This window comes from Oncorhynchus keta, chromosome 15, assembly GCF_023373465.1.
Source record: "Oncorhynchus keta strain PuntledgeMale-10-30-2019 chromosome 15, Oket_V2, whole genome shotgun sequence".
Taxonomy (NCBI): domain Eukaryota; kingdom Metazoa; phylum Chordata; class Actinopteri; order Salmoniformes; family Salmonidae; genus Oncorhynchus; species Oncorhynchus keta.
Window position 1 is genome coordinate 28,333,478 of NC_068435.1, and position 11,779 is coordinate 28,345,256.

Sequence of the window (11,779 nt, forward strand, 5' to 3'; positions counted from 1 at the left end):
CTTGCCTGGTTAAATAAAGGTAAAATAAAAAAAATAAAAAGATAAGCAGTAAAATAAGAATAGCGAGACTATATACAGAGTCAATGTGCGGGGGCACCGGATAGGCGAGGTAGTATGTACATGTAGGTAGAGTTAAAGTGACTATGAATAGATGACAATAGAGAGTAGCAGTGGTGTAAATAGTTGGTAGGGGGGCACTGCAAATAGTCTGGGTAGCCATTTGACTAGATGTTCAGAAGTCTTATGGCTTGGGGTAGAAGCTTCTTGGACCTAAGCTTGGTGCTTTGGTACCGCTTGCTGTACGGTAGCAGAGAGAACAGTATATGAATAGAGTGGCTGGAGTCTGACTATTTTTAGGGCCTTCCTCTGACACCGCCTGGTATAGAGGTCCTGTATGGCAGGAAGCTTGGCCCCAGTGATGTACTGGGCCGTTTGCACCGCCCTCTGTAGTGCCTTGCGGTCGGAGGCTGAGCATTTTCCAGGCTGAGCAGTTGCCATTCAACCAGTCAGGATGTTCTCAATGCTGCAGCTGTAGAATGTTTTGAGGATCTGAGGACCCATGCCAAATCTTTTCAGTCTCCTGAAGGGGAATAGGTTGTTGTAGTACCCGCTTCACGACAGTCTTGGTATGCTTGGACCATGTTAGTTTGTTGGTGATGTGCAGCCCTGTCGATGAGAATAGGGGTGTGCTTGGTCCACTTTTTTCAGTAGTCCACAAAGATCTCCTTTGTCTTGATCACATTGAGGGAGAGGTTGTGGTCCTGGCACCACATGGCCAGGTATCTAAACTCCTCCCTATAGACTGTCTCGCTGTCGGTGATCAGGCCTACCATTGTTGTGTCAACTGCAAATTTAAATAGTGGTGTTGGAGTCGTGCCTGACGCACCCCTGAGGGGCCCCTGTGTTGAGGATCAGTGTGGTGAATGTGTTGTTACCTACCATAACCACCTGGGGGCGGCCCGTCAGGAAGTCCAGGATCCAGTTGCACAGGGAAATGTTTAGTGCCAGGGTCCTTAGCCTATTGAGTCAGCCACGACTCAGTTTTTAAATGTCCGGTTGGTAGGATACAGTGGGGCAAAAAAGTATTTAGTCAGCCACCAATTGTGCAAGTTCTCCCACTTAAAAAGATGAGGCATGTAATTTTCATCACAGGTACACTTCAACTATGACAGACAAAATTAGGAGAGAAAAAAAACATTGTAGGATTTTTGTATGAATTTATTTGCCAATTATGGTGGAAAATAAGTATTTGGTCACCTACAAACAAGCAAGATTTCTGGCTCTCACAGACCTGTAACAACTTCTTTAAGAGGCTCCTCTGTCCACTCGTTACCTGTATTAATGGCACCGGTTTGAGCCTGTTATCAGTATAAAAGACACCAGTCCACAACCTCAAACAGTCACACTCCAAACTCTACTATGGCCAAGACCAAAGAGCTGTCAAAGGACACCAGAAACAAAATTGTAGACCTGCACCAGGCTGGGAAGACTGAATCTGCAATAGGTAAGCAGCTTGGTTTGAAGAAATCAACTGTGGGAGCAATTATTAGGAAATGGAAGAGATAGAAGACCACTGATAATCTCCCTCAATCTGGGGCTCCACGCAAGATCTCACCCTGTGGGGTCAAAATTATCACAAGAACGGTGAGCAACACGGGGGGACCTAGTGAATGACCTGCAGAGAGCTGGGACCAAAGTAACAAAGCCTACCATCAGTAACACACTACACCGCCAGGGACTCAAATCCTGCAGTGCCAGACGTGTCCCCCTGCTTAAGCAAGTACATGTCCAGGCCCGCCTGAAGTTTGCTAGAGAGCATTTGGATGATCCAGAAGAATGTTGGGAGAATGTCATATGGTCAGATGAAACCAAAATAGAACTTTTTGGTAAAAACTCAACTCGTCATGTTTGGAGGACAAAGAATGCTGAGTTGCATCCAAAGAACACCATACCTACTGTGAAGCATGGGGGTGGAAACATCATGCTTTGGGGTTGTTTTTCTGCAAAGGGACCAGGACGACTGATCCGTGTAAAGGAAAGAATGAATGGGGCCATGTATTGTGAGATTTTGAGTGAAAACCTCCTTCCATCAGCAAGGTCATTGAAGATTAAACGTGGCTGGGTCTTTCAGCATGACAATGATCCCAAACACACCGCCCGGGCAACGAAGGAGTGGCTTCGTAAGAAGCATTTCAAGGTCCTGGAGTGGCCTAGCCAGTCTCCAGATCTCAACCCCATAGAAAATCTTTGGAGGGAGTTGAAAGTCCATGTTGCCCATCAACAGCCCCAAAACACCACTGCTCTAGAGGAGATCTGCATGGCGGAATGGGCCAAAATACCAGCAACAGTGTGTGAAAACCTTGTATAGACTTACAGAGGTCAAATGTTTTCTGTCATTGCCAACAAAGGGTATATAACAAAGTATTGAGATACACTTTTGTTATTGACCAAATACTTATTTTCCACTATAATTTGCAAATAAACTCATTTTAAAAAATCCTACAATGTGATTCTCTACTTTTTCCCTCATTTTGTCTGTCATTGTTGAAGTGTACCTATGATGAAAATTACAGGCCTCTCATCTTTTTAATGTGGGAGAACTTGTACAATTGGTGGCTGACTAAATACTTTTTTGCCCCACTGTACATGAGGCTCTGTACTTTCAGTCTTTTATACAATGTTTAAAAATCGCCTCTAACAATCCCTGTTTAGTGAGCATTTTTCCTTTACCAAGATAATCCATCCACCTGACAGGGTGTGGCATATCAGGAAGCTGATTAAACAGCATGATCATTATGCAGGTGCACCTTGTGCTGGGGACAATAAAAGGCGACTAAAATCTGCAGTTGTGTCACACAACACAATGCCACAGATGTCTCAATTTGAGGGGGTGTGCAATTGGCATGCTGACTGCAGGAACGTACACCAGAGCTGTTGCCAGATCATTTAATGTTCCTTTCTCTACCATAAGCCACCTACAAAGTTGATTTTGAGAATATGGCGGTATGTCCAACCAGCGTTACAACCGCAGAGCTCACTGTATGGAATCACGTGGGCGAGCGGTTTGCGGATGTCAACGTTGTGAACAGAGTGCCCCATGGTTGCAATGGGGTTATGTTATGGGCAGGCATAAGCTACAGACAACAAACACAATTGCATTTTATATATGGCAATTTGAATGCACAGAAATACCTTGAGATCCCAAAGCCCATTTTGAGGCCAATTTTTTTTTAAGGTACCTGTAACCAACAGATGCATATCTGGCGCAGCGGTCGAATGCATTGCATCTCAGTGCTAGAGGCGTCACTACAGACCCTCGTTCGATTCCAGGCTGTATCACAACCAGCCGTGATTGGGAGTCCCATAGGGCGACGCACAATTGGCCCAGTATCGTCCGGGTTAGGGTTTGGCCGTCATTGTAAATAAGAACGTGTTAACTGACTTGCCTAGTTAAATAAAGGTTAATTCAATTAAAAATATGTATGCCCAGTCATGTGAAATCCATAGATTAGGGCCTAATGAATTTAAAATTGACTGATTTCCTCAAATTAACTGTAACTCAGTAAAATCAATGAAATTGTTGTATGTTGCGTTAATATTTTTGCTTAGTGTGTGTGATATATTTATATAACACACACAAAAGTTGACACACCTACTCATTCAAGGGTTTGTCTTTATTTAAAGCCTTATTCTAAAATTGATTAAATTGTTATTTTCTCCATCAATCTACACATAACACCCTATAATGACAAAGCAAAAACAGGTTTAAAAATGTTTGCTAATTTATTACAAATAAAAAAAACTGAAATAGATTTATATAAATCAATTGCTATGAGACTTGAAATTGAGCTCAGGTGCATCCTGTTTCCATTGAGTATCCTTAGACTCCACCTGTGGTAAATTCAATTGATTGGACATGATTTGGAAAGGCACACCTGTCTATAAAAAAGGTCCCACAGTTGACAGTGCATGTCAGAGCAAAAACCAAGCCATGAGATCGAAGGAATTGCTGTAGAGCCCCGAGACAGGATTGTGTCAAGGCACAGATCTGGGGAAAGGTACCACAATATCTCTGCAGCATTGAAGGTCACCAAGAACACAGTGGCCTCCATCATTCTTAAATGGAAGAGGTTTTGAACCACCAAGACTCTTCCTACAACTGGCCAAACTGAGCAATCGGGGAGAAAGGCCTTGGTCAGGGAGGTGACCAAGAACCCAATGGTCACTAACAGAGCTCCTCTGTGGAGAGGGGAGAATCTTCCAGAAGGACAACCATCTCTGCAGCACTCCACCAATCAGGCCTTTATGGTAGAGTAGCTAGACGGAAGCCACTCCTCAGTAAAAAGCACATGACAGCCCACTTGGAGTTTGCCAAAAGGCACCTAAAGGACTCAGACCACAGAAAACGAGACTCTGGTCTGATGAAACCAAGATTGACCTCTTTGGCCTAAATGCCAAGCGTCACGTCTGGAGGAGACCTGGCACCGTCCCTACGATGAAGCATGGTGGCAGCATCATGCTGTGGGAATGTTTTTCAGCGGCAGAGACTAGTCAGGATCGAGGGAAAGATGAAAGTACAGTGAGGTCCTTGATGAAAACCTGCTCCAGAGCACTCAGGACTTCAGACTGGGGAGAAGGTTCACCTTCCAACATGACAGCAACCCTAAGCACACAGTCAAGACAATGCAGGAGTGGCTTGGCTTTGGGACAAGTCTCTGAATGTCCTTAAGTGGCCCAGCCAGAGCCCAGACTTGAACCCAATCGAACATCACTGGAGAGACCTGAAAATTGCTGTGCTGCTCCCCATCCAACCTGACAGAGCTTGAGGATCTGCAGAGAAGAATGGAAGAAACTCCCGAAATACAGGTGTGCCAAGCTTGTAGCGTCATACGCAAGACAAAGTACTGAGTAAAGGGTCTGAATACTTATGTAAATGTGATATCAGTTTAATTTATAAGTGTGTTAACATTTCTAAAAACCTGTTTCCTTTATGGGGAATTGTATGTAGATTGAGGGGGTGAACTATAATTCATTTTAGAATAAGGATGTAAAGTAACAATACTTTGAATGTACTGTTTATACACTGACACTACAAATAATCTAACTAACAGAACAGCAAATTAGATCACCTAAATGAAAATGAGTGGTTTGCTGGGTGAAAAGCTTGAGTCTTGTAAGAGCTGAACTCTCCAACCTCTGCCCTGCCTTAGCCTACAAAATAGTTTGAGTAATTACTTTTGAGAAGTAAATCCCATTATTCAAGTCTGAACATTCCACGAGGGGAATGACAAATTGTAAAATGATTGTCAGTGTAACAAAAGCAAATACAAAAGCTCTCCCATCAGATTGGCCATTAAGTCACCCATTTCTCATTGTTGTGAAATTAGGCAACAAGACTGACCGTCTGGACCTTGTGACTAGGCAGAAAAATTGTTAGCTCCTCAGTCACTGGTTTAAACCCACACAGAAGAAGTGTGTGATGGAGACAAAGACGTATAGAGCAATATTAAATGTTACTCACATGAGTATGTTTTTTGTATCTACGGGTTATTGTCCAGCTTCATTGCTAACGAATGGACAATGTCCACTGGCTGGTTTGGTCTTACAAAACCAAAGTCCCCCGATGGGAGAGCATAATATACAAGGAAATTCTCAAAGCTGCTAATGTGAACCTTCACCATCTTGTACCTAGCCGGTGGGGATTCCAGTTGGGTGCGCCCACCCAGGCATTGCTGGCAACACTAGCTGCAGTAACCCATGTGGAGGGGGTCTCACTCGGCCATTCAGAGGGGGCATATTATTGTGGCCCTGGTGGCACAAAATCAACAAATGTCTGACTGCACAGAGATGCTTGGGATATATGGTCAAATTGGGGGACAGCGTGTGGGTGTTTCAGGGGAAAGGGGTATATCTGATATCCATCACCTAGGCAAAAATGGGGAGATTTGATTAACCATTGTCAAATCTCCCCATTTTTGTCAATTTTTTGCATGCCTTCTCATACAGCTGCAACTCTATATGCATTTGTAAATCAAGGTCTTTCTTGAGTTGGGCTCTGAGATGGAACAACTTTTGAGCATCTGAGTGTATGGTTGTTTGTTGAGGAAAGGGGTTGAGTGTGTATGCATCCCACAACTTTTGCTTGGGAGTAAAGATGTTAGGGACAATATTGGATGAATCAATTGTTTGGTGAAAGTCATTTTTGTAATGGCAATACTGGTAAGAGGTAACAATCCTACCTATATTTGTACCTACATTACAAATGTTAATTAAAAAGCAGGATTTTTTAATGTATAATTCTTTTTAAATAGCTGTATATAAATACACAACGTTCTCTCAGTGGCCATGGGATCCGGGGGGAATTACGGTGGGAGATTATAATATGGTTTTAAAGACGTCTACGGACCGTAAAGGAAAATCACCCTCATGCAGTTAAGGAAATCATGAATGTCATGGACATATTGGATTTAGTGGATATATGGAGGCTTAAAATACCCTGACCAAGTGAGATATACACCGTGGAGGCTAAATCAAGCTAGTCGTCTCTAGTCATCTTGACAAAGTAATCATTCTCTCTGGCAACAAGTTTTTAAAATGTTTTTATGTAAGTGTCGATGGGGACAGAATACGGTCGGACCATCACATAATTGGCATACAGTGCCTTGCAAAAGTATTCATCCCCCTTGGCGTTTTTCCTATTTTGTTGCATTACAACCTGTAATTTAAATAGATTTGCATTTGGATTTCATGTAATGGACATACACAAAATAGTCCAAATTGGTGAAGTGAATTTTTTTATATTTTTTACATTGTACGGAAAAGTGGTGCGTGCATATGTATTCACCCCCTTTGCTATGAAGCCCCTAAATAACATCTGGTGCAACCAATTATATATATATGCCATTTAATATAATATATATATATGCCATTTAGCAGACGCTTTTATCCAAAGCGACTTACAGTCATGTGTGCATACATTCTACGTATGGGTGGTCCCGGGAATCGAACCCACTACCCTGGCGTTACAAGCGCCATGCTCTACCAACTGAGCTACAGAAGGACCACAAAAATGGGGATTACCTTCAGAAGTCACATAATTAGTTAAATAAAGTCCACCTGTTTGCAATCTAAGTGTCACATGATCTGTCACATGATCTCAGTATATATACACACCTGTTCTGAAAGGTCCCAGAGTCTGCAACACCACCAAGCAAGTGGCACCATGTAGACCAAGGAGCTCTCCAAACAGGTCGGGGACAAAGTTGTGGAGAAGTACAGATCAAGGTTGAGTTATAAAAAAAAATATCCAAAACTTTGAACATCCCACAGAGCACGATTAAATACATTATTTAAAAAAATTGAAAGAATATGGCACCACAATAAACCTGCCAAGAGAGGGCCGCCAACCAAAACTCCCAGACCAGGCAAGGAGGGAATTAATCAGAGAGGCAACAAAGAGACCAAAGATAACCCCGAAGGAGCTGCAAAGCTCCACACCGGAGATTGGAGTACCTGTCCATGAGACCACTAAGCTGTACACTCCACAGAGCTGGGCTTTACGGAAGAGTGGACAAAAAAAGACATTGCTTAAAGATAAAAATAAGCAAACACATTTGGTGTTCACCAAAGGGTATGTGGGAGACTCCCCAAACATATGGAAGAAGGTATTCTGGTCACATGAGACAAGATAAAACACTGTCTGAGAACCACATCCCCACAGTGAAGCATCATGCTGTGGGTATGTTTTTCCATCGGCAGGGACCGGGAAACTGGTCAGAATTGAAGGAATGATGGATGGCTCTAAATACAGGTAAATTCTTGAGGGAAACATGTCTTCCAGAGATTTAAGACTGGGACCTTCCAGCAGGAAGGTGAACCTCCAAACCTCCTTCCAGCAGACCCTAAGCATACTGCTAAAGCAATACAAGAGTGGTTTAAGGAGAAACATTCAAATGTCTTAGAATGGCCTAGTCAAAGCCCAGACATCAATCCATTAGGGAATGTGTAGTATGACTTAAAGATTGCTGGACACAAGCGGAACCCATCTAACTTGAAGGAGCTGGAGCAGTTTTTCCTTGAATAGGCAAAACTCCCAGTGGATAGATGTGCAAACCTCGGAGACATACCGCAAGCCACTGTATTATAAACTCAGCAAAAAAAGAAACGTCTCTTTTTCAGGACCCTGTCTTTCAAAGATAATTAGTAAAAATCCAAATGACTTCACAGATCTTCATTGTTAAGGGTTTAAACACTGTTCCCCATTTCAAGACACTAACAGCCAATTAAGGTCACAGTTATGAACACGTAGGACACTAAAGAGGCCTTTCTACTGACTCTGAAAAACACCAAAAGATGCCCAGGGTCACTGCTCATCTGCGCGAACGTGCCTTAGGCAAGCTGCAAGGAGGCATGAAGACCGCAGATGTGGCCAGGGCAATAAATTGCAATGTCCATATTGTGAGATGCCAAAGATGCTATAGGGAGACAGGATGGACAGCTGATCGTCCTTGTAGCGGCAGACCATGTGTAACAACACCTGCACAGGATCAGTACAGCCGAACATCACACAGGTACAGGATGGCAACAAATGCTTGAGTTACACCAGGAACGCACAATCCCTCTATCAGTGCTCAGACTGTCCGCAATAGGCTGAGAGAGGCTGGACTGAAGGCTTGTAGGCCTGTTGTAAGGAAGGTCTGTTGTAAGGCAGGAAAATATCAGATATCAGTCAAAAATGACACTAGTTTATACCCGCACAACAGAAGTGTGTGAGGCAGACAGACGTATAGAGCCATATAAATGTTATTCCCCATGGGTAAGGTTTTTTTGTTGGCATCTACGGGTTATTGTCCAGCTTCATTGCTAAAGAATGGACAATGTCCACCCGACTAGCCATATGCTCTCAATCATGTCTGTTAGAAAACGTATTCCAATATCTCAGTGGTTAGAGCAGGGTACTGGCTACAACAGGAGCTGTGGTTTTGATTCCTCCATGGGCCACATTCTGAATGTCACTCACTGTTAATGTAGACAGTTCTGTAAGTTGATTTAGATGTAAGCGTCTGCTAAATGATCATGCTGACAGGACAGACCATCTGAATACTCTGGGCTTCTGGGGTAAAGGTTACATATTTAGGAGCGGGTTAAAGTAACTGTCCAGTGTTTCCAGCTTTCTATGAAATATGAACTATTATTCATTACAATAAGAGTGAAATACTTACATTTGGAAGGAAAAGTATATTAAAAAAACGACTGATGTGTTGGTATGGTGTGGGAGTACCAACAACAGAATACTGTGGGCATATACTGGTCATTACGCATAATCATGCAAGTAGACTGCAGTTTGGCCAGCTCAGCCAATGAGCCAACATGACATTCTGAAATAGCAAGCATTTTTTTAAACGTTCTGTTTGAGATACAAGTCTGAGGTGGAGTTTTTGAATAGTTTTTTTCTCCAATTCATGTTTTGGCCACAAATACAAGTATAGGATGAGTCAACAACATTATTTGGGTATGAGTTAATAACAGAATATGAACTTTTAAAAAGTGAGATTGTCACTGGACACTAACGGAGAGAGCAGAAGTTACGCAACAACTCATGTGTCCTCATTCCCAAACTTCCCTTTCTACTGACACTAACCACATTTCCAACCACAGTTTATGCAAGTAAAGTCGTAAAAAAATGTTTAAACTAATCACGACAGCTTTGATGGAAAAAGGTAGTGTCGGTACAAATTTAAAAATGCAGACAGAATTTGTTAATTCGACATGGTGGAAAACCACACAGTTTATTAGGTTACAGATTAAATCAATTATGATGAACTTCACAAGGTGGTGTATGGTGAGCTTGACACTCCTTTCCAGTAAATATTGAGGGTCTTATTCTAGTGACATGACGATCAAAGCTTGACTGCCATTTGACAAACAAAAACATAAAACACCACTGGTGGGAAAATCTGCATATTTGCTTTATGCCGATTTTAGAATATTTGCATGATAATCTATCGGCAATTGAATGGAAATCTAGCTAGTGACATAGTTGGAATCCTTGGATTGTGTTTCATGTCTTGTTGCCTACATGTCAGGTTGGATTTGATTTATGAGGGATAGAACATAGTTAGTCTTGGTAAAACTGCTACACTATCTCAGAGTTTCTGTTGGTTGTAGTTTCATTTCTACGAGAGTCAATATAACATTGAATTTAGGCCTAGATTACTGTGACATTTCTACTTGGTAATGTGTTCATGTCATGCATGTGCAGAATTTCCTTTATTCTATAGGGGGAATTCCATGATGATAGAATTACTATGAGACTCAAGATTTTTCACATTGAACTCTATGCTAAACAAAACCCATTGATTTCTAAATTTAACAAACCATACAACTCTATGCACAAGGACTACTTTTAACAATTTACACAGAACATCTTACAAAAATATTTCATTGAAGAACGGTGCAGATGCAAAGTCGGTACTTTGTATCTGCACTGTACTTTATTTTGGGGGTAACATTTTCTGTGGAAATTGTTAGAAGTAGTTATTGTGAATATAGTTGTATGGTTTGTTAAAACTTTGAAATCAATGGATTTTGTTTGCCATACAGTTTAATGTGAAACATCTGAATCTCGGCGTAATTCCGTTACCATGAAGTTGTCCATAGGCTACTGCTCTGTATCGTGTACCAGCGCCACAACATATTCAGGGACCTAAAAGGAAAATACAAGATTTAAGACTAAAAATGTAGGTCTCTCTACGATACAAGTCAATAGAATAGCATTTTTGTTTGACAAATCTGCTTTGATAAACTTGATATTATTTTAGACAAATGGCATAGGCATTTCATTCTCTTTGCTGATAGTCATGCAATGGAAGAAGAAAAATATATTGAGGGACTAGGAAGATTCTAGCCTACATGACTGAGGACTGAACTTGCGATAGGCCTAGATTTAATTAAACCTCATTGTAGTTTTTCCACATTGGGATTTGACTTTACTAAGTCACACACTTATCTTTTGTGATAGGGCAAAACCACTTTCTGCATTTCACAGCCTGGGCGATATTGCAATTCTAATGATGCACATAAGCTAATGACGTTTGCATTACAAAACCATTACAATTGCTAACGTTACTGGTGAAAGCGTAGCTTTAGCGTCAGCACATCCAACCTTAATATTAACCTTCTTTATAAAGATAAACACCTTAGACCAAATACCTTGAAGTAGTTAAAGGTCGTTTCAAATGATACATGTGTGTTCAAGGTTTATCACAGCTTTTCCCCCGCATGCATGCACTCACTCACCTGAGGTTTTGTAGGCTGTGTATGTGAACTCGCTCCAGGGTTGCGGTGCAGAAGCCCTGGACAAGCCCCATTAATTGGCCCACAGTGAACTTTTCCAATTATTTCTTGGTAATTGTATAACTTTTTTTCGCCACTGAAACACTCGAGCTGTCACAGCGCGCTTAGGTCAAACCAAAGAGTGTGTAGCCTACACAGCACAATCCCTCCTCTGACCAGAAGGTTATGCTGTTTACCATGTGTTGCTCCCTTCATATGCCTTCCATTTTTAGCAAAAGTGTGCCAGATTAGAGGATTATATAAGGTTATCATAGAATTGTAATAGAAGTAACATTTAAATGATCAAGATTTAATGTTTGATATAGGTGTTAAATACTATACGTTTGGTTAATGATGCTTGTACAAATTTCCCAGAATCTCCTCAGCCAATTTATAGCCAATCACCAGGGAGAACAGAGGAAAATGTCCAAGGTTTTGCATGTCA

General features: G+C 41.7%; 1 protein-coding gene across 2 annotated transcripts in view; it reads right to left on the reverse strand.

Annotated features, from left to right (window-relative positions):
• Positions 1-11,525, reverse strand: part of LOC118394732 (elongation of very long chain fatty acids protein 1-like) — a 28,087-nt gene extending 16,562 nt beyond the window's left edge. Inside the window, exon 1 of one of the 2 annotated variants that reach the window (XM_035788221.2) lies at positions 11,299-11,525. The gene's annotated coding sequence lies outside the window, so the exon portion shown is untranslated. The other variant, XM_035788223.2, reaches the window with a different exon arrangement.
• Between the last annotated feature and the right edge of the window lie 254 nt (positions 11,526-11,779).